Below are 27,608 nucleotides of genomic sequence, written 5' to 3'. Positions count from 1 at the left end.
ATGAGCAAGGACAGTGGCAGTGCAGTTGACCCGGAAACTGCCATTCAACATGGTAATGTCTTTGGTGTCCAGGCTGATAATTATTCATCAAACTAGATTCTGAAAACAGATTGTCCAGTCATCATGGATTGGAGTGTGTGTGTAAATTGGTGGCTGCATTTTCTTTTACAAGTGCTTGAAAAGTATTTAATTGGTTGCAAAGCATATTGAGATGTCTGGTGGTTCTGTAAAATGCAAGCTTTTCTTTATTCTTTTATGTAGTCAAGCCATCCATTGCATTCTTCAGTAGAATTCTGCTATATATTCTTAGAAGCTTCCTGCCACCTGGAAGGAAATGTTCAATTCAATTTTCCTTCCATTGTTCGAAGTGATAATGTGGAGATGCTGGCATTTGATGGGTTGACAAAGTCAGAAGTCACACAACAACAGGTTATAGTCCAACATGCTTATTTGAAACTACAAGCATTTGGAGCACTACTTTGTCAAATGAAGGAGTAGTGCTCCAAAAACTTGTGGTTTCAAATAAACCTATTGGACTACAACCTAGTGTCACGTGACTTCTGATTGTTCAAAGTGAATCATCTATATTTGCAACACCCTGACTGCTTGATAGTCAGCCTATGATGTATTGAAAATAAATCTTCCCACTATACACTGTACCAATACACTGGCACTTAGTGGGCATGGGACAAAACACAATGCAAAATGTTAGTAGAAAATGCTGTGGATTGACCCATACTTGCAGATACTTTAGCATCTTTTGTAAATCATCTAGATTCTGGCTAACTAGAACTGTCCAGTTATTATTATTCATTCAGTTGAAACCACCTTACTGCTTTATTGTCGCTTCCTAGCCTGCCAAGAAATTAAGTAAAAAGTGCAGTGCTCTGGGTGTTACTGAATTAATCAAGATGTATTGCTCCTCAACTACATACAAAAAAAACATTTTTATTGCATGGTAGAACCCTTTCCAGATCTGAACTCCAAACAGTATGAAGAAACCAAACAAAGCTGCAGTGAGCTATTTGTAATATATTCTAAATGATAACACGACCTGCCATTCCTAAGTTTGCATTAACAATACCCGTGATCAGTGACCTGGAACCAATGGGCCAAATGGCCTTATTTTGTGCCATAGTGTCTGTAGCTGTGAAATGTGAGGCCCCCACTAGAGGTGAACTTGGAGGTGGGGCCTCTCCATGACCTTCACACTCACCTCTATCAGTGAACTGATTTGTGATCCTTGTGGTTTGTTTCCCCTTTAAAAGCGCGCAGCTGAAGAACCCGAGGCACTACGGAGGTAGTGCCTCCCACCCGCCCTCCTCCTCTAACCTAATAATAAGATCCGTTGTGGTAAGTAGGTAAGTGCTGAATTTTGCTTGTTGTATTCTTTAGACCCAGTTTTGTTTTAAAATAAAGGTTAGCTTTAGAGGGATGGCAGTGAAGGCAGTACAATGTTCCTCCTGCAACATGTATGAGGTGAGGGATGCCATGGACGTCCCTGCTGATGACACTTGCAGGAAGTGCACCCATCTCCAGCTCCTCCAAGACCGTGTTAGGGAACTGGAGCTGGAGTTGGATGAACTTCGGATCATTTGGGAGGCAGAGGGGGTCATAGATCGGAGCTATAGGGAAGTAGTAACTCCAAAGATGGCAGATAGATGGGTGACAGTGAGGGGGACTGGGAGGAAGCAGCCAGTGCAGGGACCCCCTGTGGCCATTCCCCTCAAGAACAAGTATACCGTTTTGGATACTTGTAGGGGGGACGACTTACCAGGGGTAAGTGACGGGGCTCAGGCCTCTGGCACGGAGCCTGTCCCCGTTACTCAGAAGGGAAGGGTGGAGAAGAGCAGAGCAATAATAATTGGGGACTCGATAGTTCGGGGCACAGATAGGCGGTTTTGTGGGAACGAGAGAGACTCACGTTTGGTATGTTGCCTCCCAGGTGCAAGGGTACGTGATGTCTCTGATCGTGTTTTCCGGGTCCTTAAGGGGGAGGGGGAGCAGCCCGAAGTCGTGGTCCATATTGGCACCAATGACATAGGTAGGAGGAGTGCTGAGGATGTTAGACAGGCTTTCAGGGAGCTAGGTTGGAAGCTCAGAGTTAGAACGAACAGAGTTGTTGTCTCTGGTTTGTTACCCGTGCCACATGATAGATAGTCGAGGAATAGGGAGAGAGAACAGTTAAATGCATGGCTACAGGGATGGTGCAGGAGGGAGGGATTTCGGTACTTGGATAACTGGGGTTCTTTCTGGGGAAGGTGGGACCTCTATAAACAGGATGGTCTGCACCTGAACCTGAGGGGCACCAGTATCCTTGGGGGGGGTTTAAACTAACTCTGCAGGGGCATGGGACCCCAGACTGTAGCTTTAGGGTGCAGGACCTGGAGTGTAGGGAGGTTAGGAATATGGCATCAATCTTAAAGGAGGGTGCCTGTAAACAGAAGAGTGGCTTGAAGTGTGTATACTTTAATGCCAGAAGTATACGAAATAAGGTAGGTGAACTTGCAGCGTGGGTTGGTACCTGGGACTTCGATGTTGTGGCTATTACGGAGACATGGCTAGATCAGGGACAGGATTAGCTGTTGCAGGTTCCAGGGTTTAAATGTTTTAGTAGGGTCAGAGGTGGGGGTAAAAGAGGGGGGTGTGTGGCTTTGCTTGTCAAAGATAGTATTACAGCGGTGGAAAGGAAGATGGACGAAGATTTGCCATCTGAGGTAGTTTGGGTTGAGGTTAGGAATAGGAGAGGTGAGGTCACCCTGTTAGGAGTCTTTTACAGGCTTCCTAATAGTCCTAGAATCGTTGAAGAAAGGATTGCGAAGATGATTCAGGAGAAGAGTGACAGTAATAGGGTGGTTGTTATGGGGGCTTTAACTTTCCTGATATTGATTGGGAAAGCTATAGCTCAAGTTCGTTAGATGGGTCAGTGTTTGTGCAATGTGTGCAGGAGAGTTTCCTGACACAATATGTAGATAAGCCAACAAGAGGTGATGCCAAACTGGATTTGGTTCTGGGTAATGAACCAGGCCAGGTATTAGAACTAGAGGTAGGTGAGCACTTTGGGGACTGTGACCACAATTCGGTGATTTTTACTCTAGTGATGGAGAGGGATAAGTGTGTACTACAGGGCAAGAGTTATAGCTGGGGGCAGGGAAATTATGATGCGGTGAGGTATGACTTAGGATGTGTGGATTGGAAAAGTAGATTCCAAGGCAAGAGCGTAATTGATATGTGGAACTTGTTCAAGGAGCAACTATTGAGTGTCCTTGATAAGTACGTACCTATCAGGCAGGGAGGAAAGGGTCGTGTGAGGGAGCCGTGGTTTAATAAGGAATTGGAATCCCTTGTTAAATGGAAGAGGGCGGCCTTTGTAAAGATGAGGCGTGAAGGTTCAATAGGGGCAATTGAGAGTTATAAGGTAGCCCGGAAGGACCTGAAGAGAGAGCTAAGAGCAGCAAGGAGGGGACATGAAAGGTCCTTAGTTGGTAGGATTAGGGAAAACCCTAAGGCTTTCTATAAGTATGTTAGGAATAAAAGAATGACGGGTAGGAATAGGTCCAATCAAGGATAGTAATGGGAAGTTGCGTGTGGAGGCTGAAGAGATTGGGAGGCGCTGAATGAATACTTTTCGTCAGTATTCACTCAGGAACAGGACATTGTTGTCGATGTGAATACTGAGGCACGAATAAGTAGAATGGATGGCTTTGAGATATGTAGAGAAGAGGTGTTGGAAATTCTGGCAAGGGTGAAAATAGATAAGTCCCCTGGGCCTGATGGCATTTATCCTAGGATTCTCTGGGAAGCAAGGGAGGAGATTGCAGAGCCATTGGCCTTGATTTTTGTGTCCTCTTTGTCTACAGGAGTAGTGCCAGAGGACTGGAGGCTAGCAAACGTGGTTCCCTTGTTCAAGAAGGGGAGTAGGGATAATCCTAGTAACTATAGGCCAGTGAGTCTCACTTCTGTTGTGGGCAAAGTCTTAGAGAGAATTGTAAGGGATAGGATTTATGCACATCTGGATAAGAATAATGTGATCAAGGATAGTCAGCATGGTTTTGTGAAGGGCAGGTCGTGCCTCACAAACCTTATTGAATTCTTTGAGAAGGTGACTAAGGAGGTAGATGAGGGGAAAGCGGTAGATGTGGTATATATGGATTTTAGTAAGGCGTTTGATAAGGTCCCCCATGGTAGGCTACTGCAGAAAATAGAGAGATATGGCATTGAGGGTGAGTTGGAGGTTTGGATTAGGAATTGGCTGGCTGGAAGAAGACAGAGGGTAGTAGTTGATGGCAAAGGTTCATCTTGGAGTGCCGTCACTAGCGGTGTTCCGCAAGGATCTGTTTTGGGACCATTGCTGTTTGTCATTTTTATAAATGACCTGGAGGAAGGGTTAGAAGGTTGGGTGAGCAAGTTTGCGGATGATACGAAAGTCGGAGGAGTTGTAGACAGTGAGGAAGGATGTGGCAGGTTACAGCGGGATATAGAGAAGCTGCAGAGCTGGGCAGAAAGGTGGCAAATGGAGTTCAATGTAGCTAAGTGTGAGGTGATTCACTTTGGTAAGAGTAACAAAAAGATGGGGTACTGGGCTAATGGTCGGATACTTGGTAGTATGGAAGAGCAGAGGGATCTTGGTGTCCATGTACACAGATCTCTGAAAGTTGCCACCCAGGTAAATAGTGCAGTGAAGAAGGCATATGGCGTACTGGCTTTTATTGGTAGAGGAATTGAGTTCTGGAGTCCTGAGGTCATGCTACAGTTGTATAAGACTCTGGTGCGGCCGCATCTGGAATATTGTGTGCAGTTTTGGTCGCCATACTATAGGAAGGATGTGGAGGCACTGGAACGGGTGCAGAGGAAGTTTACCAGGATGTTGCCTGGTATGGTAGGAAGATCCTATGAGGAAAGGCTGAGGCACTTGGGGTTGTTTTCATTGGAGAAAAGAAGGTTTAGGGGTGACTTGATAGAGGTGTACAAGATGATTAGGGGGTTAGATAGGGTTGACAGTGAGAACCTTTTTCCACGTATGGAGTCAGCTATTACAAGGGGGCATAGCTTTAAATTAAGGGGGGGTAGATATAGGACTGATGTTAGGGGTAGGTTCTTCACTCAGCGAGTCGTAAGTTCATGGAATGCCCTGCCAGTAGCAGTGGTGGACTCTCCCTCTTTATGGGTATTTAAGCGGGCATTGGATAGGTATATGGAGGATAGTGGGTTAGTGTAGGTTAGGTGGGCTTTGATCGGCGCAACATCAAGGGCCGAAGGGCCTGTACTGCGCTGTATTCTTCTATGTTCTATGTTCTATGTTGTGGTAGGCCTCCCTATGTGCCAGTAGTATTTTCACCCTCAGCATCACTGCCAATAATAGGCAACTGTCCTACACTTAGTTACTTCATAGAATCATAGAATCCCTACAGTGTGGAAACAGGCCATTTGGCCCAACAAGTCCACGTTGACCCTCCGAAGAATAACCTACCCAGACCCATTCCCCTAACCCATTACTTTACATTTCCCCTGACTAATGCATCTAACCAACACATCCCTGAACAGTATGAGCAATTTAGCATGGCCAATTCACCTAATCTGGACATCTTTGGACTATGGGGAGAAACTGGAGCACCCAGAGGAAAACTACACAGACAAGGGTAGAATGCACAAACTCCACACAGACAGTCACCCAAGGCTGGAATCGAACCCGGGTCCCTGGCACTGTGAAGCTAACCACTGAGCTACCATAACCCCCAACCCCCTGCCCCAGCACTGTGGTTTAATGAATTTCTAGCCACCCTCTCATGTTTTATGCTTTACAAACTTCAATTCATCCAAAACTCTGCCTTGGATCCAGACCGCTGGCAAATGGGACTAGATTAATTTAGAACATTTGGTCGGTGTGAACGAGTTGGATCAAAGGGTCTGTTTCCGTGCGGTACAACTCTATGACTGTATGACCTGCATCAAATCCTCTCACTGATTCTCCATATGCTTGCTGACCTTTAGTAGTTCCTGTCCCCAGCTCCATTTTAACATTTCTCATCTATTTTTTTTTCAAATTCTGCAATGGTTTGTGACCACCTTTTCTCTGTTATCTCCTCCAGATCAATCCCCTTCTGAGATGCCTCCATTCAGCTCAACCTGGCATCTTGAGCATATTTGATTTTAATCTTATCACTATTTGCAGATGCGTCAAAGACCTACCTGGGCCCCAGGTGCTGAACTTTTTCCACCAAATCCCTCTGTCTCATCACCCCATTTTCCTCCTTTAAACTATGAATCTTTGTACAACCTTCCAGACAAACTTCCCCAATAAGGCCTAATGTGATTCAATGCAGAATTTGACTAATAATGCTCTTGTGAAGTGCTGTGTAACGGGTTAGTGTTTTAAAGCCATTACTTCAGTGCATTTGTTTTTAAAAATTAAGCAGATACTGACTCATGTTAACTCCAACACAATGCCTCTTATATTTTACACTCTCAGGTAACAATTTTAACTTCTTTCCCATGCAATCCTCTGATCCCCTAAAATCCCAATATGTGCATCATACAGTTCCCCCAACACTCTGTTCACCCCTTCCTGCTGACAATCCATTTTCATGTGGTCTAGACTGTTCTTGATACTCAGGCCTTTGACTTCACCCCAGTCTGATTCTTTCCATCTAATTAGAACACCCCATCTGCCACTCCCTGCCCCACTGTATACAACATCCCCAATCCCAGTTGGCTCCGTCTGCACCATCATGGCCATCAATGACTTTCCACACTTATAACCTTCTCGAACTGGCTTCACATTTGAGAGATAAGTCCAGCCTGATCGTCAGGGGCTTCCTGGGCAAATGGCCAACAAGTGACACCCCGAACACTTTCCAATGATAAAACCTGCTGGAAGTGGGATCTGTATGGATGGGACAGTCTCTGTGCTGGGGGTCAGTACTCTCATCAAATGCATAATTAAGGAAGTAGAGAGGAGTTTGAACTAAATAATGGGGGCAAGGGATCAAAAAGTGGAAACAATTAAAAACAGAAATTCTGGAGAAGCTCAGCAGGTCTGGCAGCATCTGTGGAGAGAAAACATTGTTCACATTTTGAGCCCAGTGACCCCTTTTCAGAACTAGAAGCAGCTGTGAAAAGTGATACTTAAGCAGATGATGGGGGAGGGCAGTGGGAGGTGGTGATGGAGGGAGCAGATAGGTGGAGAAGGAGCCCTGAGAGAGATTAAAAAAAATGCACAGGCATTCAATTGTTGATAGTTGATTATTGATAATAAGCCAAGGAAGAAGATAAGCTGATAGATGACATGAGGACAATTAGTAGTTGAAAATCAGTTGGCTGTCCATAAAGAAGTTCATTTTATGATAGGACCTTGGTAGAAGAGGTATTAAATAGATCAGGATGGAAGTGTTCACACTTGGAAATTGTTAAACCCAATGTTGAGTCCAGAAGGCTGCAAGGTCCCCAAGTAGAAATTGAGATGCTGTTCTTCCAGCTTGTGCTGAGCTTCACTGGAGCACTGCAGCATCTTGTGACAGGGATGTTGTCCAGAACAGGGTGGGGAGTTGAAATGGCAGGCAACTGGAAGCTAGGGGTCATTTTTGCAGACAGAACATGGGTGTTGCAGAAAGCAGGTCACTGCGTCTGTATTTAGTCTCCCCAGGGTCGGAGAGATCACCTTATCCATTTACGTTCCTTTGGAAGAATTTACAAAGAAAACAAATACATAAAAAAACTAAAGGATCTCTGCATGAATGTTTGCAGCATTCAAACAAAAAAAAAGTGGGCTGAGAATGCAAGGAGGAATGAATCGTATGAACTAGCAGCTATTACCGAGGCAAGATTTCACGGATTGGGATCTGAATAATCAAGGATACAGGACAATTAGGAATAACAGGAAAGTAGGAAAAGGCTCTTTTAATTAATTATGCTATCTGGTAAGTGAAGAGGAATGACCACAGAGCTAAGATATGGAAACAGTTTGGATAGAAATGAGAAATAATAAAGGTAAGAATTTATTTGGGTGCTTGGCGTACAAGCCTCTCACCAAATGGAAGTGCTGGATATGAAGGAAGTAATTATAAAAACTTGTCAGAAAGGAACAGTAATAATCATGGGAGATTTTAATCAATATATTGCTTAGAAAAATCAGATGGGCAATGATAGCCTCGATGAGGAATTCATGAATGTTTGCAGGAAAGTTTCTTTGAAGAGCATATTCTGAAGCCAACCAGAGATGAGGATGTATTGTGCAATCAGATGAGATAATTAATGATCTCATAGTGAAGGCAACTCTTTGTTGCAGTGACCATAATATGATTCAATTTTACATTCAAGTTGAGGGGGAAGAGGACTAGGTCTAGGATTAATTTTTTAAAAATTGAGGGCAATTATAAGGCTATGCAAACCGAATTGGCTAAAACATAAAGGAACAGTCAATAGGGATGCAGTGGCAGATATTTAAGTGGATATTTCACAATATACAGAATAGATACATTCCAATGAGTAAGACAAATACAAGAGACTGGTCTATGATCCATATTTAACTAGTCAGAACAAGGACTGTATCAAACTAAACAAAAAAGGTCGTAATAATGCAAAGACAGGTAGTAGGTCAGAAGATTGGACAGTATATAAAACACAGAGAAGTTGACCAAAACATAAAACACAGTGTGACAATGCTGAGGCTTTAAGAAGTAATTTTGTTCTTTTTTTAAAAGAGAAGTTTTAAGACAGAGGTGACAGGCTGTCTACTTCGAAAGCCAGTAAAGTAAACAGTTCGTGAGGTCTTCGGGTATTTTTAAAGTTTGAACAATAAAAGCAGCCTGAATGGGTGGGGTCAAACTCCCATGGAACCAGAGATTCTAGGTTTTAGCTTTCAGCCACTCTTGGTGGGGTCTTGAAAAAGTGGAAGCCTATTTTTTTTACCCTCTCTTAGTTACAGCCAAAAGCTGGGGGTTCTCTGCCTGATGAGACAATTGCACGCGAGATAATCTACTTTCTGAATTTGCCAAGAGTGTGTTTATGGTATGTTACTATATTGGAACAAAGTCAGAAATCACACGACACCTGGTTATGGTCCAACGGGTTTATTTGAAATTACAAGCTTTCGGAATACTGCATCCTTTTTATGGATTTTATTTATGCAAAGGGGCAGAGAGTCTTTGAATTTCTCAAGGAAAAACACAGCTCTAAGGTTCTCTAAGTTCTAAGCTTAAACACTCATGCACGATAGTCAGTAAGAAGTTGCTTACCCCTTTCAAATTCAACATAGGTTCACTCAAAATATTTATGAGAAGTCTGGAATTTTTGCTGTCGCTCCTCCAGGCCCTGCTCATGTCCACTCAGGATAGCGTTTTGGTCGTCTCATAGTCTGGCAAACTCTCAACAATAACAGTGAATAAACATGGGCTTTTCCTGTCATCTGCCTCACGTCAGAAACGCATACTCTTGTTGGCCATCTCAGCTACTTTGCATTTCAAGTGAAGCAAAACATACTTCTACACCTCACTGACTGAACTTTGGTGACAGTTGTGAACAGTTTAAGAATTCAGCACAAGGTCTTGAGCCAGGACTATTTTCTTTACAGCAGTGTCTTCACTGAGTATAATAGACTCTTGGGCCCTCAGCTTGAGCTGCCTCAACTTCCTTTCTTGCTTTTGTTTTGGCTCTTTCTTGCTTTCATAAGACCATAAGATATAGGAGCAGGCCATTCAGCCCATTGAGTTTGCCCTGCCATTGGATCATGGCTGATAGATTTTTAATTAATAAGGGAATCAAGAGTTAGAGAAGACAGGAGAGTAGAGTTGAGAAACCTATCTATTACTGACTTAAACACCATCAATGCTCCACAGCCTTCTGTTGCAATGAATTCCACAGATTCACCATCCTCTGGCTGGAGAAATTCATCCTCATCTCAATTCTTAAGGACTATCCTTTCACCCTGAGCTTGTGCCCTGGGGTCCTAATCTTTCCTACTAGTAGGACATCTTCTCCATGTCTGCTCTATCCAGGCCTCTCAGTATTCTGTAAGTTTTAATCAGGTCCCTGCCTCCTCCTTCTAAACTCCATGGTGTACAGACCCAGAGTCCTCAATGCTCTTCTTATGGCAATCCCCTTATCCTGGGGATTATTCTTGCAAGCCTCCTCTGGACCCCGTCCAAGGACAGCACATCCTTTCTTAGATATGGAACCCAAAACTGCTCACAATATCCTAAATGCAGTCTGACCAGAACCTTCTACAGCCACAGTAGTAAATCCCTGCTCTTATATTCTAGCTCTTTTCAAATGAATGCCAGCACTGCATTTGCCTTGCTGGAATTCTTTCTCCTTCTTTCATTCCTTTTCTCTCTTTTTATTGAAATTCTTGCCTTTTCTTTTCTTGTCTCCTTCTTTCTGTTACCCCACTTTTTCCTCTTGTATTTCTCTTTCTTTTGCTTGGAATTCTAGCCCTAACCTCTACTGCTCTAGCAGAATCATGGCCAAAGCTTGCCTGTCTGTTTCAGATTCCATGCAGCTCTCCATGCAGTTCAATTGAAAAATGGTTGACCACACAAGTAATAATAATTTGTGTCTCCTCACTTTATGGGCAGAACCATTTCAAAATGTTTAGCGACACCCTTTGACTCCTTAATAGATAAGGCTTTTAGACTGCACCAAGTTACTTCACACAGTTCTGAGAAGGTGCTGAGCTCGAATGTGGTCATTTGAAGCACAGGAGTGCTCAGACTGCAACAAAAGCTGTACGAAAATTTGAAATTAATCCTTCTATCGATCGATTTGATTTCCTACTTCCAATTTCTCCATGGTCTGTGGGTTCGACCATGGATGCAGTGCCAAATTTCTTTAAAGCTTTCAAAAACTGCTCACTCCATGTTTTGCTCCACAGTAGATGGCTTGGCATTGACCTATTCTGAAATATATCTGCCACTTACCTTAATCAAGTGCTCATTGTAATTTTATACTCTTGTCTACATTTGAGTTGGCACAATGGCTCAGTGGTTAGCACTGCTGCTTCACAGTGCCAGGTAGCCGAGTTTGAATCCAGCCTCCGTCTGAATGGAGTTTGTGCATTCTCCCCGTCTCTGCATGGTTTTTCTCTGGGTACTCCGGTTTCCTCTCACAGTCCAAAGATGTGCAGATTAGGTGAATTAGCCATGCTAAATTGCACATTGTATTCAGGGATGTGTAGGTTAGGTGCATTAGTCAGGGGAAATCTAGGATAATAGGGTAAGGGGATGTGCTTGGGTGGGTTACTACTTGGAGGATCGGTGCAGAATTGTTGGGCCAAAGGGCCTGTTTCCACACTGTAAGGTTTCTATGATTTGCATCATCAATGTTTGCGGCCAACTTAGATACATGACTCTTGATTATGATATCTAAGTCAATTCAACACCAGTCAGTTTGTCCCAGTGCTGTTCAAACATTTAACCTTCAGGTTCATATGATGTACAGCTGCAGCTGCCCAGCCTGAGTCTCAGAGTGGAACTAACCTGCTCCGTTTGCTTCCAGAATACACCGATTCAGTGACAGTCAACTGCAACCCCAATTCCTGCCAGACTTGCATTGAAGATTTGTGGGAAAAGACCAGTAGTGGCCATTACTCCTCCATACTGTTGAAAGTGGTTCAAGACTGAACTAGCTCCACGAAGGCCAGTATCCTGTCACCAAGCCACCCTTTACTTAAACGTGCACAGTGCATGACACTGACCCAGCTAGCTCAGAGCTGACTCCTAGAGTGAACAGAACCCCTAACACTGATTTTTTTTAACTACACTGATTTATATCTGTCAGCCAGGGCTCCCTGATTGGAGCAGGTTAACAGCCCCAATCAGGGAACTCATATTCTGAGGTCTACCTGGCTGATCTCATTCCAATCATTGCAAAGACAAAACTCCTAGAGAAGGACCTGCAACTACTGAACATCGGTCAGATATACAAGAGCCAGGCTGGGTCTCAGATTATAGTTCTCTGTCTTTATTGCACCAGGTGAGATGAGAGTTACAGCCCTTGACATCAAGGCTGCATTTGACTGAGTATGATATCAAGGAGCACTGGCAAAACTGGAATGAATGGGAACCAGGGGGCAAATACCCTACTGATTGGAGTCATACCTGGCACAAAGGAAGATGATTGTGGTTGTGGAGAGTCAGCCATCTCTGCAGGAGTCCCTCAGAATAGTGTCCTAAGCCCAACAATCTTCAGCTGCTTCAATGACGTTCCCTCTGTCATAAGGTCAGAAGTGAAGATGATCCCCCATGATTGCACAGTGTTCAGCACCATTCGCGACTCCTCAGATAGTGAAGCAGTCCATGCTCAAATGGAGCAAGATCTGGACAATATCCAGCGTTGTGCCAGCAGGTGGCAAGTAACATTCATGCCACTCAAATGCCAGACAATGACCATCACCAATAAGAGACCATCGCCCCTTGACATTCAATGGTATTACCATCGCTGAATCCCCCACTGTCAACATCCTTGACCAGAAACACAACTGGACTTACAACATAAACACAGTAGCTACAACAGCAGGTTAGACATAGGGACACTGTGGAGAGTAACTCACCTCCTGACACCCCAAAGATTTCCACCATCTACAAAGTAGAAGTCAGGAGTGTGATGCAATACTCCCCACTTGCCTGGATGGACACAGCTTCAACAACATTCAGTGGCACAGTGGTTAGCACTGCTGCCTCACAGCGCCAGAGACCAGGGTTCAATTCCCACCTCAGGCGACTGTGTGGAGTTTGCACATTTTCCCCGTGTCTGCGTGGGTTTCCTCTGGGTGGTCCGGTTTCCTCCCACAAACACAAAAATGTGCAGGTTAGGTGAATTGGCCATGCTAAATTGCCCGTAGTGTTAGGTGAAGGGGTTAATATAGGAGAATGGGTCTGGGTGGGTTACACTTCGGCGGGTCAGTGTGGACTTGTTGGGCCGAAGGGCCTGTTTCCACACTAAGTACTCTAATTTAATCTAAAAAACATTCAAAAAGCTTGACACCATCCAGGACAAAGCAACCCGCTTCATTAGCGCCACATCTACAAACATTCAGTCACTCCACCACCGGCACTGAGTAGCAGCAGTGTGTTCTATCTATAAGATATACTGCAGAAATTCACCAAAGATCCTTAGACAACATCTTCCAAGCCCACGACCACTTCCATCTAGAAGGACAAGGGCAGCAGGTACTTGGAATACCACCACCTGTAAGTTTCCCGCCAAGCCACTCACCACCCTGACTTGGAAATATATCATCGTTCCTTCACAGTCGTTGTGGCAAAGTCTTAGAATTCCTCCCTACCAGCATTGTGGGTCAACCCACAGCAAGTGGAGTGCATCAATTCAAGAAGGCAGCTCACCACCACCTTCTCAAGGGCAAATAGGGATGGGCTATCAATGCTGGACAGCCAGCGACGCCCAAGTCCCACAAATGAAAACAAAAACAAGCAGCAGGTTCCTGCTTTAAACCCACCGTGATGTGAAGTCTCAATGTGCTCTGGTCACCTTAAGACCCATCAAGAAAACATAACCTTTGCAAATCACCGTCTCCCACATCCCACTGTGAAGGTGAAACTGGTGGAAAATGCTGAGAGCATCAAGAGCTTTATTATAAGGATGATAAAGTTTGCACCTGCAATCTCTGTGCTTTTTTAAGAGATCATGAGGGTTACTACTTGATTAGCACCAGTGAAGCAATGAAAGAGCTGAAGGTATGTATGTGTTTGTGAAAATGCATTTGAGTTAAAATTGCTACCAGAAGTACAATGACTTGCAGTAATTGTATCTCTGCTATTCCAATGATAGAAAAAAATTGGAAAACCAGGAGTCCATGACCAAGATTAACATCATCAATATTCAAGAAACTCTGGACCTTCTTCAGAGTGTAAAGTATTCTGGTGTATTTGAAATCAGCAGCATGCAATAAACTTTTGCAAAATTACCAAATTGTTTACTTAAATAAGAAGAGAGCATTTACATTTCATTGTGAACAACATTGTATTTTCTGAATGGGAAATTGTGTTTCTAGAGTTTCCAAGCAGTTTCTTAACAGTGACTAGTCATCTCCTGTGACAATTCCACATTTGCAGGGAGGTATCACGCCAAGAGACTATATTGTTTCCCATTTTACCAAGGTGAGTCTGCACGGACCCTCCAAGGAGTCTCCCACCCAGCCCCAGCCCCAGCCCCACTCTATACCCATAAGCCTACATTTACTGTGGTTTATCTGCCCATCCTGCACATCCCTTGATGTTGTCCATCCATCCTTTGATACTACAGGACAATTAAGCATGACCAATCCACTAAGCCTGCACATCTTTGGACTATGGGAGGACACAGGAGCAACTGAGGGAAACCCATGCAGACACAGGGAGAGCATGCAAACTCCACACAGTCAGTTGTCCAAGGGTGGAATTGAATTCGTGTGCCTGGCACTGTGAGGCAGCAGTGCTAAACACTGAGTCACCGTACCACCCACGTGTGTCACTTTGTTTTTCTGGCTCATGGTCTAAGTGAGTGCTAGCCTCAGCAGTTGAATATTGGTGCAAAAGATATGTTCATGCAGTAAAGTGGGGATTGAGATGACATTGGCTTCAAAAAGGCAGACATTGCTACTTTATGTAGAAATACATGGGAGATACCAGAACAGACCATTTGGCCTCTTTGTTGGCTATGTAGAGCAGTTGATCTTCCGTAATTACACTGGCACCACTCCCCACCTCTTCCTCCGCTACATTGATGACTGCATTGGCGCCACCTCGTGCTCCCGCGAGGAGGTTGAGCAATTCATCAACTTCACCAACACATTCCACCCTGACCTTAAATTTACCTGGACTATCTCTAACACCTCGCTCCCCTTCCTGGACCTCTCCATCTCCATTAGTGACGACCGACTTGACACTGACATTTTTTACAAACCCACTGACTCCCATAGCTACCTGGATTACACCTCTTCCCACCCTACCTCTTGCAAAAATGCCATCCCGTATTCCCAATTTCTCCGCCTCTGCCATATCTGCTCCCAGGAGGACCAGTTCCACCATAGGACACACCAGATGGCCTCCTTCTTTAGAGACCGCAATTTCCCTTCCCACGTGGTTAAAGATGCCCTCCAACGCATCCCGTCCACATCCCGCACCTCTGCCCTCAGACCCCACCCCTCCAACCGTAACAAGGACAGAACGCCCCTGGTGCTCACCTTCCACCCTACAAACCTTCGCATCAACCAAATCATCCACTGACATTTCCACAACCTCCAAAAAGACCCCACCACCAGGGATATATTTCCCTCCCCACCCCTTTCCGCCTTCCGCAAAGACCGTTCCCTCTGTGACTACCTGGTCAGGTCCACACCCCCCTACGACCCACCCTCCCATTCTGGCACTTTCCCCTGCCACCGCAGGAACTGTAAAACCTGTGCCCACACCTCCTCCCTCACCTCTATCCAAGGCCCTAAAGGAGCCTTCCACATCCATCAACGTTTCACCTGCACATCCACCAATATCATTTATTGTATCCGTTGCTCCCGATGTGGTCTCCTCTACATTGGGGAAACTGGGCGCCTCCTAGCAGAGCGCTTTAGGGAACATCTCCGAGACACCCGCACCAATCAACCAAACCGCCCCGTGGCCCAACATTTCAACTCCCCCTCCCACTCTGCCGAGGACATGGAGGTCCTGGGCCTCCTTCACCGCCGCTCCCTCACCACCAGACGCCTGGAGGAAGAACGCCTCATCTTCCGCCTCGGAACACTTCAACCCCAGGGCATCAATGTGGACTTCAACAGCTTCCTCATTTCCCCTTCCCCCACCTCATCCTAGTTTCAAACTTCCAGCTCAGTTACTGTCTCCTTGACTTGTCCGACCTGCCTATCTTCTTTTCCACCTATCCACTCCACCCTCTCCTCCTTGACCTATCACCTTCATCTCCTCCCCCACTCACCCATTGTACTCTATGCTACTCTCTCCCCACCCCCACCCTCCTCTAGCTCATCTCTCCCCGCTTCAGGCTCACTGCCTTTATTCCTGATGAAGGGCTTTTGCCCGAAACGTTGATTTCGCTGCTCGTTGGATGCTGCCTGAACTGCTGTGCTCTTCCAGCACCACTAATCCAGTATTTGGCCTAATAGCCCATGCCTGTGCTTATGCTCCACTCAAGCCTCCACCCATTGTTTCTCACTTAAAGTTGCTTTTGGCTTCAATCTCCATTCCCTTCTCCCTCTTAAGCTCATTGAACTTCCCCTATTTATAATATTCGTATTAACAACTTCCTGTAATGAGTGCCACATTATTGGCACTCTGCATAAAGGGACTTCTTCTGAATTGCCTTTTGATTTCTTGGTGACCATTTCACACTATAGTCTTTGGTTTTGCATTACCCTGAGAGTAGAAACATTCTTTCTATTCTATTAAATCCTTTCAAATATTGAAAGATCTCTATTTGGTCATTGTTCAATCTATTCTTTCCAAGGGAAAAATAAAATCAGAGATTTGCAACCTTCCCTTTTAGTTATAATCTGATGGCTCTGGGATCTCTTTTGAAGTCACTTCAGTGACTCTATATCCTTTTTTTAAAAAACGAGATATTAGGAACTGGTCACTCTGCTTCAAGGTGATGCTGTCTTCATTTATGTGTCACCTCACTCTGAGAAAAAGACAAGCCTGCCAGTGAACAATGTGCAATCTGTTTGACTGAGGTGCAAGTGTGTTCGTGCTGTGAGATGTGAGTGTGAGGTTTGTGGGACTGCTCACGATGTGAGATTGCAGAGAAGGATATAAATGCTTCACGTGAGTCCTGATTGATAGAAATTGCTGATTGGTGAGTGATTGGGTCGCAGTGAACTGAGAGCTGGCAATCTTATACTCGCTGAGATCTCTGCTCAAAGAGAAATCCTTGACAATTAGCTATTTGCCTAACCACAGTAAAGAGCTGTGGGGTGAAGGGACAGGCTATGTTTACCTCAGCTACATGAGGAACAAACCCCATGTATCCAAACCACAGACTAGCCATTTAGCCAAATGAGCTAACCATTGGAGATTTTATTGAAACTCGTAAGATTCTGAGGGGACCTGACAGAGTAGGTACTTTCTCGGGGAATATAGAATTAGTGGGCACAATAAAACATTTCCCATTTAAGATAGAGACCAGCAGTGATTTGTTTTGTCAGGTAGTTGTGAATGTTTGAAAGGCATCCACAGACTATAGATTATCTATGTAACTATTGCCACATCCAATCCAGCTTCTACAACTGTGAAGTCGCTGCAGAATAGTTTGCATGGTTGAAATAAGGAGATTTAATGTGTAGAAGCATGTGTTCTCTCTTCATACAAGTATTAAGGTGATGGAAGCTTCAGAAAGTTCAGAGTGCACTCCTAGAATTACACACTCAGTACTTGAGATATTACAGATCATTGTAAATCATTTTGTAATTGGGGTTAGCGTAGTCGATAAAGTGTGGCACTGGAAAAAGCACAGCAGGTTAGGCAGCATCTGAGGAGCAAGAGAGTTGATGTTTTGGACATCAGCCTTTGGTGAAAAGTTAAGCCTGAAATGTAGATTCTCTTGCTCCTCAGATGCTACCTGACCTGCTGTGCTTTTTTCAGTGCCACACTTTATCCACTCTGACTTCTCCAGCATCTTCACTCCTCACTATCTCCTAAGGGTTAGTGTAGTGTAAGGTGCTACATGCTACTGATAATACTTGCTTTTACTTGTTGATGTCTTATGCACTGTCCACGTTGGGAATGAAGTTTTATCTCCAATGTTATTTCAGCTTTACCTTGGGTATCCCACTGTGGCTCATCGCTGATGAAGGGTTTCGGCCCAAAAAGTCGATTTTCCTGTTCCTCAGATGCTGCCTGACCTGCTGTGCTTTTCCAGCAACGCACTGTCAACTCTGATCTCCAGCATCTGCAGACCTCAATGTCTCCTATCCCACTGTGGCCCATCAGCTGATGGAGAACAGAAGGTCTGCTGCCTCTTCATCACAACAGGCAGTCACATGGTTGGCCTAGTGGCTGACTGAATCAGTAATTTTCCCCTAACCACTGCGATTAGTCATGGCTACAGCCTAAGAGTTGGAAAGTGGGATTAGATGGATAGTTTTAATTCAGCCAATTCAATACAACAGGCAAATGCCCCTCCCTTCCATATCTTAAACCTGTTACAGTTCTAAGTTCTACCATCTGGTTGCATCTTTATGACAATTGTTCATAGACCTGCTTTAGGTTTGCTGATTAGACAGCCGATGGCCTGAAATGGATTGGTTGGACAGACTCATGTTATGCTCTGCCCATTCTCACCTGAATATTGCAAGGAGTTTCTCACACCCTAGTGTGACACAATTCACACACTGAAGGAACTTGCTATTGGAAACAAAAGGGTGTGTTACTGACCTCACATTCAGGCTTTGGGTATCCAAGGGGCCTTTCCCCCACCCCCCACCTTGCAATTTTTAAAAAGCAAATGCTTTTGAAAAAATGTAGATATAAAATTGCGTTATTTGCTTAATTGAAAATGCAATTAACTGGTCGTGAGATTTGTCCTTGTTAATTGCTAATCCATAATTCCAGCAAAATTCTCATTCCCTAGTATGCATTTTGCATATTCTGTTGAATTCAGTTTTCCTTTGTTTCTTTCATGATAGGGATTTCACTTGACTGTATCCAGGAAAGTGGAAACCAGCTTCACATCTTTCATTCATAACGTGTGAAACGTTCATCAGAGGCTGGACAATTAGGCATCAACTCCTGGGCAGCCTCCAGTAAAATGGTATAGGAAGGAACACATACAATGAGTTCCGAGGAAGGGTAATTAAACCCAAAACATTAACTCAGGGTTTTCTCCACAGATGCTGCCAGGCCTGCTGAGCTTTTCCAGCGATTTCAGTTCCTGTTTCTGATTGCCATCAGCCGCAGTTCTTTCAGTGTTCAGTGGAATGAGTTGAGCAGAGTTTTCCCAGGGCGTGCAAGATGGTGGGGAAGTCAGACTGAAGCATCTATGTCCCATGCCCAGCATTGAGAGGAGGACCAGCAATTTAGTCTGGGTTGACAGGGAGTTGTGTGAAGGGCCTGACATAGGAATCTCACCCATTGGCATCAGGAGGCCAATGAAGTTCCTTCATGTGCCACTTAAATCCAACGAACCACCCCCCCCCCCCTCCCCCCCCAGTGACTCAGGGACTTAGCTGGGACATACCTGGGATCTGCAGCACCTTCTGAAGGCTGCTTGCAAACCCTTGTTCACAGGCACCCTGTGCTCAATCTATGAACCCAGAATCAGGAGGGAGGGTGTTTGCTGAAACCTGGACCCCTGACCTTGCATCTGAATTGCCAAATCCCCTTCCTTATGATCCTCACCTCCCTCACCAGTGAAGATGCCTGGAGAAGACCTCAGAGCATGGCTGTCAGCCACCACTGCTCCAGGGAGCACTTACTGGAATGGACAGCTACACCACTAGCCTGATTCTCTATGGATAGGTGCCTGTTCATCATGGGCCTCCCAGAGAAAAGCATTGCAGGGCTCCCACTGGGCAACCACTAGGGTAGAGGTGTGAGAGGGAGCCGCCATTGTGGGAACTATATTCCACCAGTAGGTGGGCTTTTTTCTCATGGAAGCTAACTGGGAGATATAAAGTGAAGGTTTATCCTTCTGAGATTGTATGTGGCCTCCACTACATTGTGTTAACTCCAGGTTGTTACAATTACGGCTCATCCTGGAAGCTGTTCCCTTTCTGGGTGTTGCTATGTAATGATAATATTTTTAAAAATAGATCTGTTTTTTCAGAGCTTCCATCTCACTGAGGAGGCTTCAGGTGAATCTTCATCCAACAAGCTGCTTTGAAAACTCTGCTCACGTCTTGACAGTTGTGACAAATTGCAATACAGCATCTGAGACAATCGCAGTATTTTAAAACAGTCAGGGATGTTCTGAACACAATATTTTAAAATAAATACACAATTTCTCTCATCTCCCAGCACAGATGAAACCTTTAAAGATTCCACGATCCAGGCCTGCATCTTTTCAAAAGCCTAATCAATTCTTCCTTCAGCCATGCTTTATTTATGGACCACCTTTTGTGGAAAGATTTCCTTTTAAAAAATATATATTGTTTACAAACAAACGAATGGGGCAGGAGTTGAAAAGTGTGGTTCTGGAAACGCAGAACGGGTCAGGCAGCATCCGAGAAGCAGGAGAGTCAATGTTTCAGGCAGATGGAATTCCTGATGAAGGGCTTATACCCAAATCGTCGATACTCCTGCTCCTCGGATGCTGTCTGACCTGCTGTGCGTTTCCAGCGCCACACTAGTAGAAAGTGCATTCTGCAGATGCTGGTGAGTCAGAGTCAAATAATGGGGCATAACTGTTGCCTCCACTCATCTTTAGTGGTAAAAGTAATAAAGATAGAGGGGATAATGGGGATGGAGTAGCTTTTCTTAGAGATTACAGAAAGGCAGTAAAAGTAATTGAAGCAACCATCAAGATCTACAGAAAGAGAACTCATGTGGACAGAGACATAAAATAATCGAGGATCAATCACTCTAAAGGTGCTCTCTACAGCACATCTAATAGTGGAAGGGAAGTGAAGGAACAAATTTATCAACAGAGAAGGGACAAAGATTGAATAGTAAATGGGACTCATTTTGAAAACACTGAAGTTAATTGACTAGAAGAAATAAATAAGGGAATGGGGAATGGAGTCCCTACAACTAGTGCAAAACTTCTTTCTCACCCAACAAGGGAGGATTTACTGTTCGATCTAGGACTAGGGAATAAACCCAGAGCTGTCAGGCAGCATCCGAGGAGCAGGAAAATCGACGTTTCGGGCAAAAGCCCTTCAAAGGGCTTTTGTCCAAAACATTGACTTACCAGCTCCTCGGATGCTGCCTGACCTGCTGTGCTTTTCCAGTACCACTCTAATCTTGACTCTAATCTGCAGTACCCACTTCCACTTAATAAGCCAGAGCTGATGAGAGAAGTTAATGTGGGGAAACATTTGGGAAATAGTGGCCACAGTTTAATATAGTTTTGGATAAAAAGGTTTAGAAGAATATAAGAATGACGAAGCCCAGACTGACACATTGGATATGAACTTAAATTGAGAGTTTGAGAAGAGAATATGGGTTTAGATTGAACTCAGCAGCAATATTTACCAAGAGCTGAAAGGACAATAATGGGAAATATTTAAACTACAGTTTTGTATAGTCCAAGAAGAACATATTATGCTAATGAACAATAATGAATTAAACATTGTTGAGATACTGTGGAAGAAGAAGGACATACGGGGAAATTATTAGGAAAATGAATAGGAGGGAAAGGAAGACACGTACCAGGGGTACAGGGGTGTAGCATGAAAAGGGGGAGAAGAGATTAGAAGCAAAGTAAAAACCGATAAGTAAAGAAAAGTGGAACATGAAATTACATTTTCAAACATATATAAAACAAGAGAGTGAAATATTCCACCAGCACATAAATAACAAAAGGAAGGCCAGGAAATGAAATGGGCTTCTGAGAGACTGGCAGGATAAAATCACAGCAGCCATTGCAAAATGTCATAAAACACTAAATAATTATTTTGTTTCGGTATTGACAAAGCAAGAGATCAGGTGCACTTGACATAGGAAGATGAGATATGAAATGATACCAGTGCATTCAAAATAAAAAGAAGAGAAATATTAAATAATCAAACTCAAAGAGAACTCTTGTCAAGCCCATAATTCTCTATGCATTTTGAAGGAATTCTGAGAAAGCAGAGGCACTTTTACACATATTTAATAATTCATTAAAAGAATGTCTAATGCCAGATGACTATTATGCCAATGATTAAGAAAGAGAACGGAATATGTCCATGGAATTATGGACTTGTCATCTTAATATTGCCAGTAGGGAAAGTAATGGGTACCCATGCAGAGAAAAAATTAGAAACAATTTAAACATTAAAACATTTTACTGCAATGGTCACAATGAGGGAAAGAAGTGATTTGACTTAATTGAAATACTTTGAAGAGGTAAAAGGGAAATTGGACCGGGTAATGCAATACATTTATGTTGTCTTAACGTCTAAATGGTAAATTGCTGCACAATCCAGAAATGAATGAGTTCAGATTACATAGAGTCGGAGGACAAATAGCACAATAAGAGTGGAGACAAAAGAGCTAAAAGGCAGTTATTCAAAATGCCAATAAAATTCGTAAGTGGAGTTCACAATGTTCAGTACTAAGAGTACAATTTAAATAAATGATTTCAATTTTGGAATCTTAAAAGGTCTAAACATGCAGATGACACAAATTTGGGATGGCCAACACTGTGGGATACCACAACTGATTAAGAAGCCATTAATAAAGTTGCTTTGTAGATTAATTTCAACACTGATGAATTTGCACTATCACATCAGAATAAACAAGTCATATAGAGACAGGGGAACAAAGAAATCTGGCAGTACAAATACAGAAATTGCTAAAAATAGAGATGTAGGTTAGAAAGGCCATCAAACCAAATAAAGCAATGGTTAGGATTTATGACTAAAAGTGCAGAAGCTGTGGTAAATGTAAAATTTATAAAGAAGCTTTGTTTCATTACATTTGATATACACGTACAGTTCTGGACACAGTATTATAAATATTAGAAAGAGGTAGCAGAGAGAGTGTGAGAAAATGCTCGAAAGGTGACACCAGAAATTGAGGTTACACTCTTAAGGAAAGATAACTGGAGTCTCTTCATAAATGTTAGATGGAATGACAGTCTTGTTTCTGTGCTGGTTATTTTACATAATTCTATGGTATTGCATAGATTAAGGATTAGTCAGCTAACATATGGCAGAGTAGGGACAAGTAGGACGTGGCACGGTGGCTCACAGCGCCAGGGATCCAGGTTCGATTCCACCCTCGGGCGACTGTATGGAGTTTGTACGTTCTCCCTGTGTCTGCGTGGGTTTCCCCCGGGTGCTCCAATGGAGTGCTGCCAAATTAGTATTAAGATCTCAATTGTCTACAATCTATATCAATGACTTGGATGCAGGATCCAAATGACGTCAGTAAAGATAGGTTAGAGATGAAGCTGTGAGGAAGACATAAGGAGTCTTCAAGTAGATCGAGATAGGCTGACTGAGAGGACAACCATTTGGGAATTGGTGTAGAATTCTCGAGTTTGGCAGGAAGAATAGAAGCTTTTTTATTCTTTCAAGGCACGTGGGCATCATTTGTTAGTCCATCCCTAATCGCCCTCTAGAGGGTGATGATGAGTTGCCTTTTGAACTGCTGCAGTCCATGTGTTGTAGGTAGACCCACAATGCAGCTTAGGGAGGAAATTCCAGAATTTTGACCTACTGACAGGGATGGAATGTCTAAATATTTCCAAGTCAGGGTAGGAGTGAGTTGGAGGGGAACTTGAAGGTGGTGGTGTTCCATGTATCTGCTGCCCTTGTCCTTCCAGATGGCAGTGACTGTGACTTTAGAGGTTGCTGTTTAAGGATCTTTGTCTAACTTCTACAGTGCATCTTGTAGATAGCAGACACAACTGTCACTGAATTGGTGTTGGAATGTTTGTGAATATGGTAGCGATCAAATTGTTCTGCACGGTGTCAGAGTTGCACTCATCCAGGCAAATAGGGAGTATTTCAACAGACTCCTGAGTTGTGCGCTGTAGATAGGCTTTTGGGAGGCAGGAGGTGAGTTACTCATTTACACAGGATTCCTAGCCTTCGACTGCTTTTGTATATGCCCAGTCCAGGTCAGTTTCTGGTGAATGGTAATCCCACAGTGTTAATCGTGGGGGGATTCATGTTAATTACATGGAGAGGGGTTACAGAACTCTGCAAGTCTGAAAGATCTGGGTGCCCTGGCACATGAATCACAAAAAAATAGCGTTGAGATATGGTAAACAATTGGAAAGGCAATTTAACATTGTAATTTATTGTAAGAGAACTGGAATATGAAAGCCAGGACATTTTCACACTGTTGTATACAGTACTGTGTTAGTGAGACTGTATATGGCATATTGTATACAGCTTAGGTCTCCTTATTTAAGAGAGTTTATAATTGTGACAGACTGTTCAGAAAAGGTTCACTTGGCTGATTTAAGAGATGAACATCATAAGAAATGTTAGGCAGGTTAAGCCTACATTCATTGGAATTTAGAAAAAATGAAAGGTGATCATCATGAAACATATAATCTCCTGAGAAGACTTATCAGGGTTGACGCTGAAAGAATGTTTCTCCTAATGACAGAACCTAGAACTAGTGCCTAAAGTGTCTCCTATCTAAGATGGCAATGCTGACAGATATTCTCTCAAAAAGTGTCATTCACTGAGAGTCATAGAGTTACAGAAACAGACCCTTCAGCCCAATTTGTCCATGCCAACCAAGTTTCCCAAACTAAATTAATCTCACTTGCTTGCTTTTGGCCCACGTCTCTCTAAACCTTTCCTATTCAGCTACCTGTCCAAATGTCTTTCAAAAGTTTGTAACTGTACCTGCATCTACCACTTCCTCTGGCAGTTCATTCCACATACAAACCACCTGCTGTCAGAAAAAAGGTTTCCCCTCAGGTCCCTTTCAAACCTTTCTTCTTCTTCTCTCAAAATTATGCCCTCTAGTTTTGAACTCCCCTACCCTAGAGAAAGGACCATATGCTATTCACATTATCTATGCCCCTCATGATTTCATAAACCTCCTTAAGGTCACCCCTCAACCCGCTATGCTCCAGTGAAAAAGTCCCAGCCTATCCAGCCTCTCCCTATAACCCAAATCTTCCAGTCCCATCAACATCCTCGTAAATCATTTCTGCATCAAGTGCTATTTAATAATATCCTTCCTATAGCAAGGTCACCAGAACTGTACTCCAAAAGTGGCCTCATCAGCAATTTGCACAACTCCCAACTCAGCTGGGCAGCCGATTTCCTTTCAACATACATAAGCTAGAACTCCCATCATTTGTCACTTGTATTGTCTACCCATTGCAATATTATGTCCCTGACTTTGGCCATGCACACTAACCCAATAGAAACTGAAGCAATTGAGATTCATCTTTCCGTTCCAAGCATTGCCCAGACAGATCTAAACATACAGGTTCACGTGTAAACACAGAAATCGACAAGGGTGGCATGGGAATTGGGTCACTGCTTTTAAAACTCTCAGTCATTCTGTCAGGAGTTATTTGCCTGCCTCCCGTTACTTTTACAATGCAGAGTCTATCCGCCAGGCGTGACTGACTATGATTTTTCCTTTAATTCATAGATGGACAGACGCCATCTCTGGACCCAGAAACAACACATCCCTTCCTCATTCTGCTTAACAGAAACAGAAGAGTGTTGACAACTTTTGAGATCTAGCCATGCCCAAAGATCCATACAGATTTGAGAGAAAGAACAGATCCTTTACTCTGTTGAAGTCAGTTACAGCTGCCCCTACTAGGAAGTGAGGAGCAACAAAGAAATGGGATGACAAGTTGGAGTCTGCTATAGAAGCATCAACCAAAAATGCTGGGGCAGTAAATGTTCACTGGGTCAGAATGATAAGTGCTTGTGTATTCAGACAGCGATATTCTCATGTATAGCCTTGCATTACTGTCTTAAAAAAAGAGGAATTGAGGACTGCAGATGCTGGAGATCAGAGTTAAAAAGTGTGGTGCTTTAATGATAATTGTATTAAAACCAAATTATCTAATTTTAAAGCGTATTCCCATCACAGCGGGAGTGTTTGTAGATTGTGACTGCGGAATAATTGACTCTTTACGGTGTGTCAGATGACACACTAACCCACTTGAGCAGTGAGTGTCTCGAGCCAGCGCTGAAGAAAAGTAATAATTTAATGAAGAGGATGTTGACCATGGAGAAATATCACTGAAACTGCACACCAATATTTTCACCACATTCACCACACCACATTCCAGTTAGGGTAATGGTCATGTTGCCCCACACATCTTCACCTTGGACATTATGAATGTTGAATATTGACCTTAATATTCATTTTATCTAAACTTTTGAAACCGTGATTGATCCTGAACATTCTAAGCAGGGTTTTTCAGCAAATGTGCTTTTGAAGTTTCACCAAGAATAAATCCCATTTCTATTCTGATTTAACTGCAGTTGACTCTTCAATCAAGGGCACGTGCTTTGGTTCCTAGCAGAGGTGTTGGTGAATAAAACAATCATGTACCTAGTCAATATTGCCTCCCGATGAAGTCCTGCTCTCCTGTAGCACAGCGGAATCAGCTAAAAGTCGCTTAACAATATAAAGCCATGGATTCTCTGAAAGATTGTTTGGAATGAAGACCATTTGCATGTTATTTGCTTAGGCCAGGTGGGAAAAGATGCTTAATTTCCCATTTGAAGGGGGCTACATCAAAGGTCCAGAAGAGTCACTAGCAATAATTTTGATTTTAAGAGGAATCTTTAACATGGGAGAGGTCACCAGTGAAACTTCTCTTCAGTTTTACATTTCTTTTGACATTACTGGAAACTGACAAAGGTGTATCACAGATAGCTGTTTGGTTTTAAACTCTTGGCCAAAGTCAAAACCAATCGCAGAATCATATAAAATTACAATACAGAACTATTCTCTTATTAGAGAGTGACAACTGGTGGTGAAGTCACCACACTTCAGGCAAGAATTGAGGTTAGGAAGGCAGAACTTTCAGAGTAACCTCAGTCAGTACAGGAATTGAAGCTGCACTGTTGATGTTATTCTGCACGATGCACAAACCAATCAGCACCCCCACAAAAGAAGGGAGCCATTTGGCTTCCAGTGTTTGCACTAGAGGATGAGGAGTCATTCAGTTTAACCTCCTTTTCCAGGTTGGTTTTCTGGTCTCAGCTTTGACGGTTATAACATTTCATGTGGATAATCAAGGTGATTTTAAATGTGCCTCTACCACCCTTTAAGCAGTGAGTGAACTGACCCCTCAGAACTTTCAACATTTTACCCTAATTCTGCATTCCCGGGTGATGGCCTCGTTACCCACTCTATCTAGACCCCTCATAATATTATCCTCACATGCAGTGGGTATTTCCTTGCTTGTTAGCCTTCCCTAAACACTTTATTTCAGAGTTGTTCAGATTGAACACCACTTTGCACAGTTTCCCCAATCTGACCAGTCAATTGGCATTTTCCTACAGTCTACAGCCAGCGTAAAGTGTGGCACTGGAAAAACACAGCAGGTTAGACAGCATTCAAGGAGTTGATGTTTCAAACATTATCTCTTCATGAAGAGGTAATGCTTGAAATGTTGACTCTTGCTCTTCGGATGCTGCCTGACTGACTGTGCTTTTCCAGCACCACACTTTTTGACTCTGATCTCTAGCAACTACAGTCCTTACTTCCTTCTAGTCTACATCTGGCCCCAGGTTCATTTTTCACTTAAAGCTAAAATACTGCAAATGCTGGACATCTCTGACAAACACGAGAAAAACTATTTTTTGCTTTCCATTTTGCAGTACGCGTTAACAGGCTTTCACTACGTGTCACGAAGCTCTTGATGGAGTTAACACTATCAAGTTTTTAAATCACAAAAGAAGTTTCAATGTTTTATATGACGCCACAACTAGGGTTTTACTAACCCAAGTGAAACCTTCACAAAACTTTAGTAGAATGGGAAGGCGTTAGAAAGATGAAACATGATTAAGGAACTGCTCAACT

General features: G+C 43.4%; 1 pseudogene; it reads left to right on the top strand.

Annotated features, from left to right (window-relative positions):
- On the top strand, positions 1-25,817 carry LOC140478440 (tripartite motif-containing protein 77-like; annotated as a pseudogene).
- The last annotated feature ends 1,791 nt before the right edge of the window (positions 25,818-27,608 follow it).

The sequence above is a fragment of the Chiloscyllium punctatum genome, chromosome 6 (genome assembly GCF_047496795.1).
Source record: "Chiloscyllium punctatum isolate Juve2018m chromosome 6, sChiPun1.3, whole genome shotgun sequence".
NCBI classification, from domain to species: Eukaryota; Metazoa; Chordata; class Chondrichthyes; order Orectolobiformes; family Hemiscylliidae; genus Chiloscyllium; species Chiloscyllium punctatum.
The sequence above is the reverse complement of the archived record's forward strand: the minus strand, read 5'-3'. Positions and strand labels throughout refer to the sequence as shown.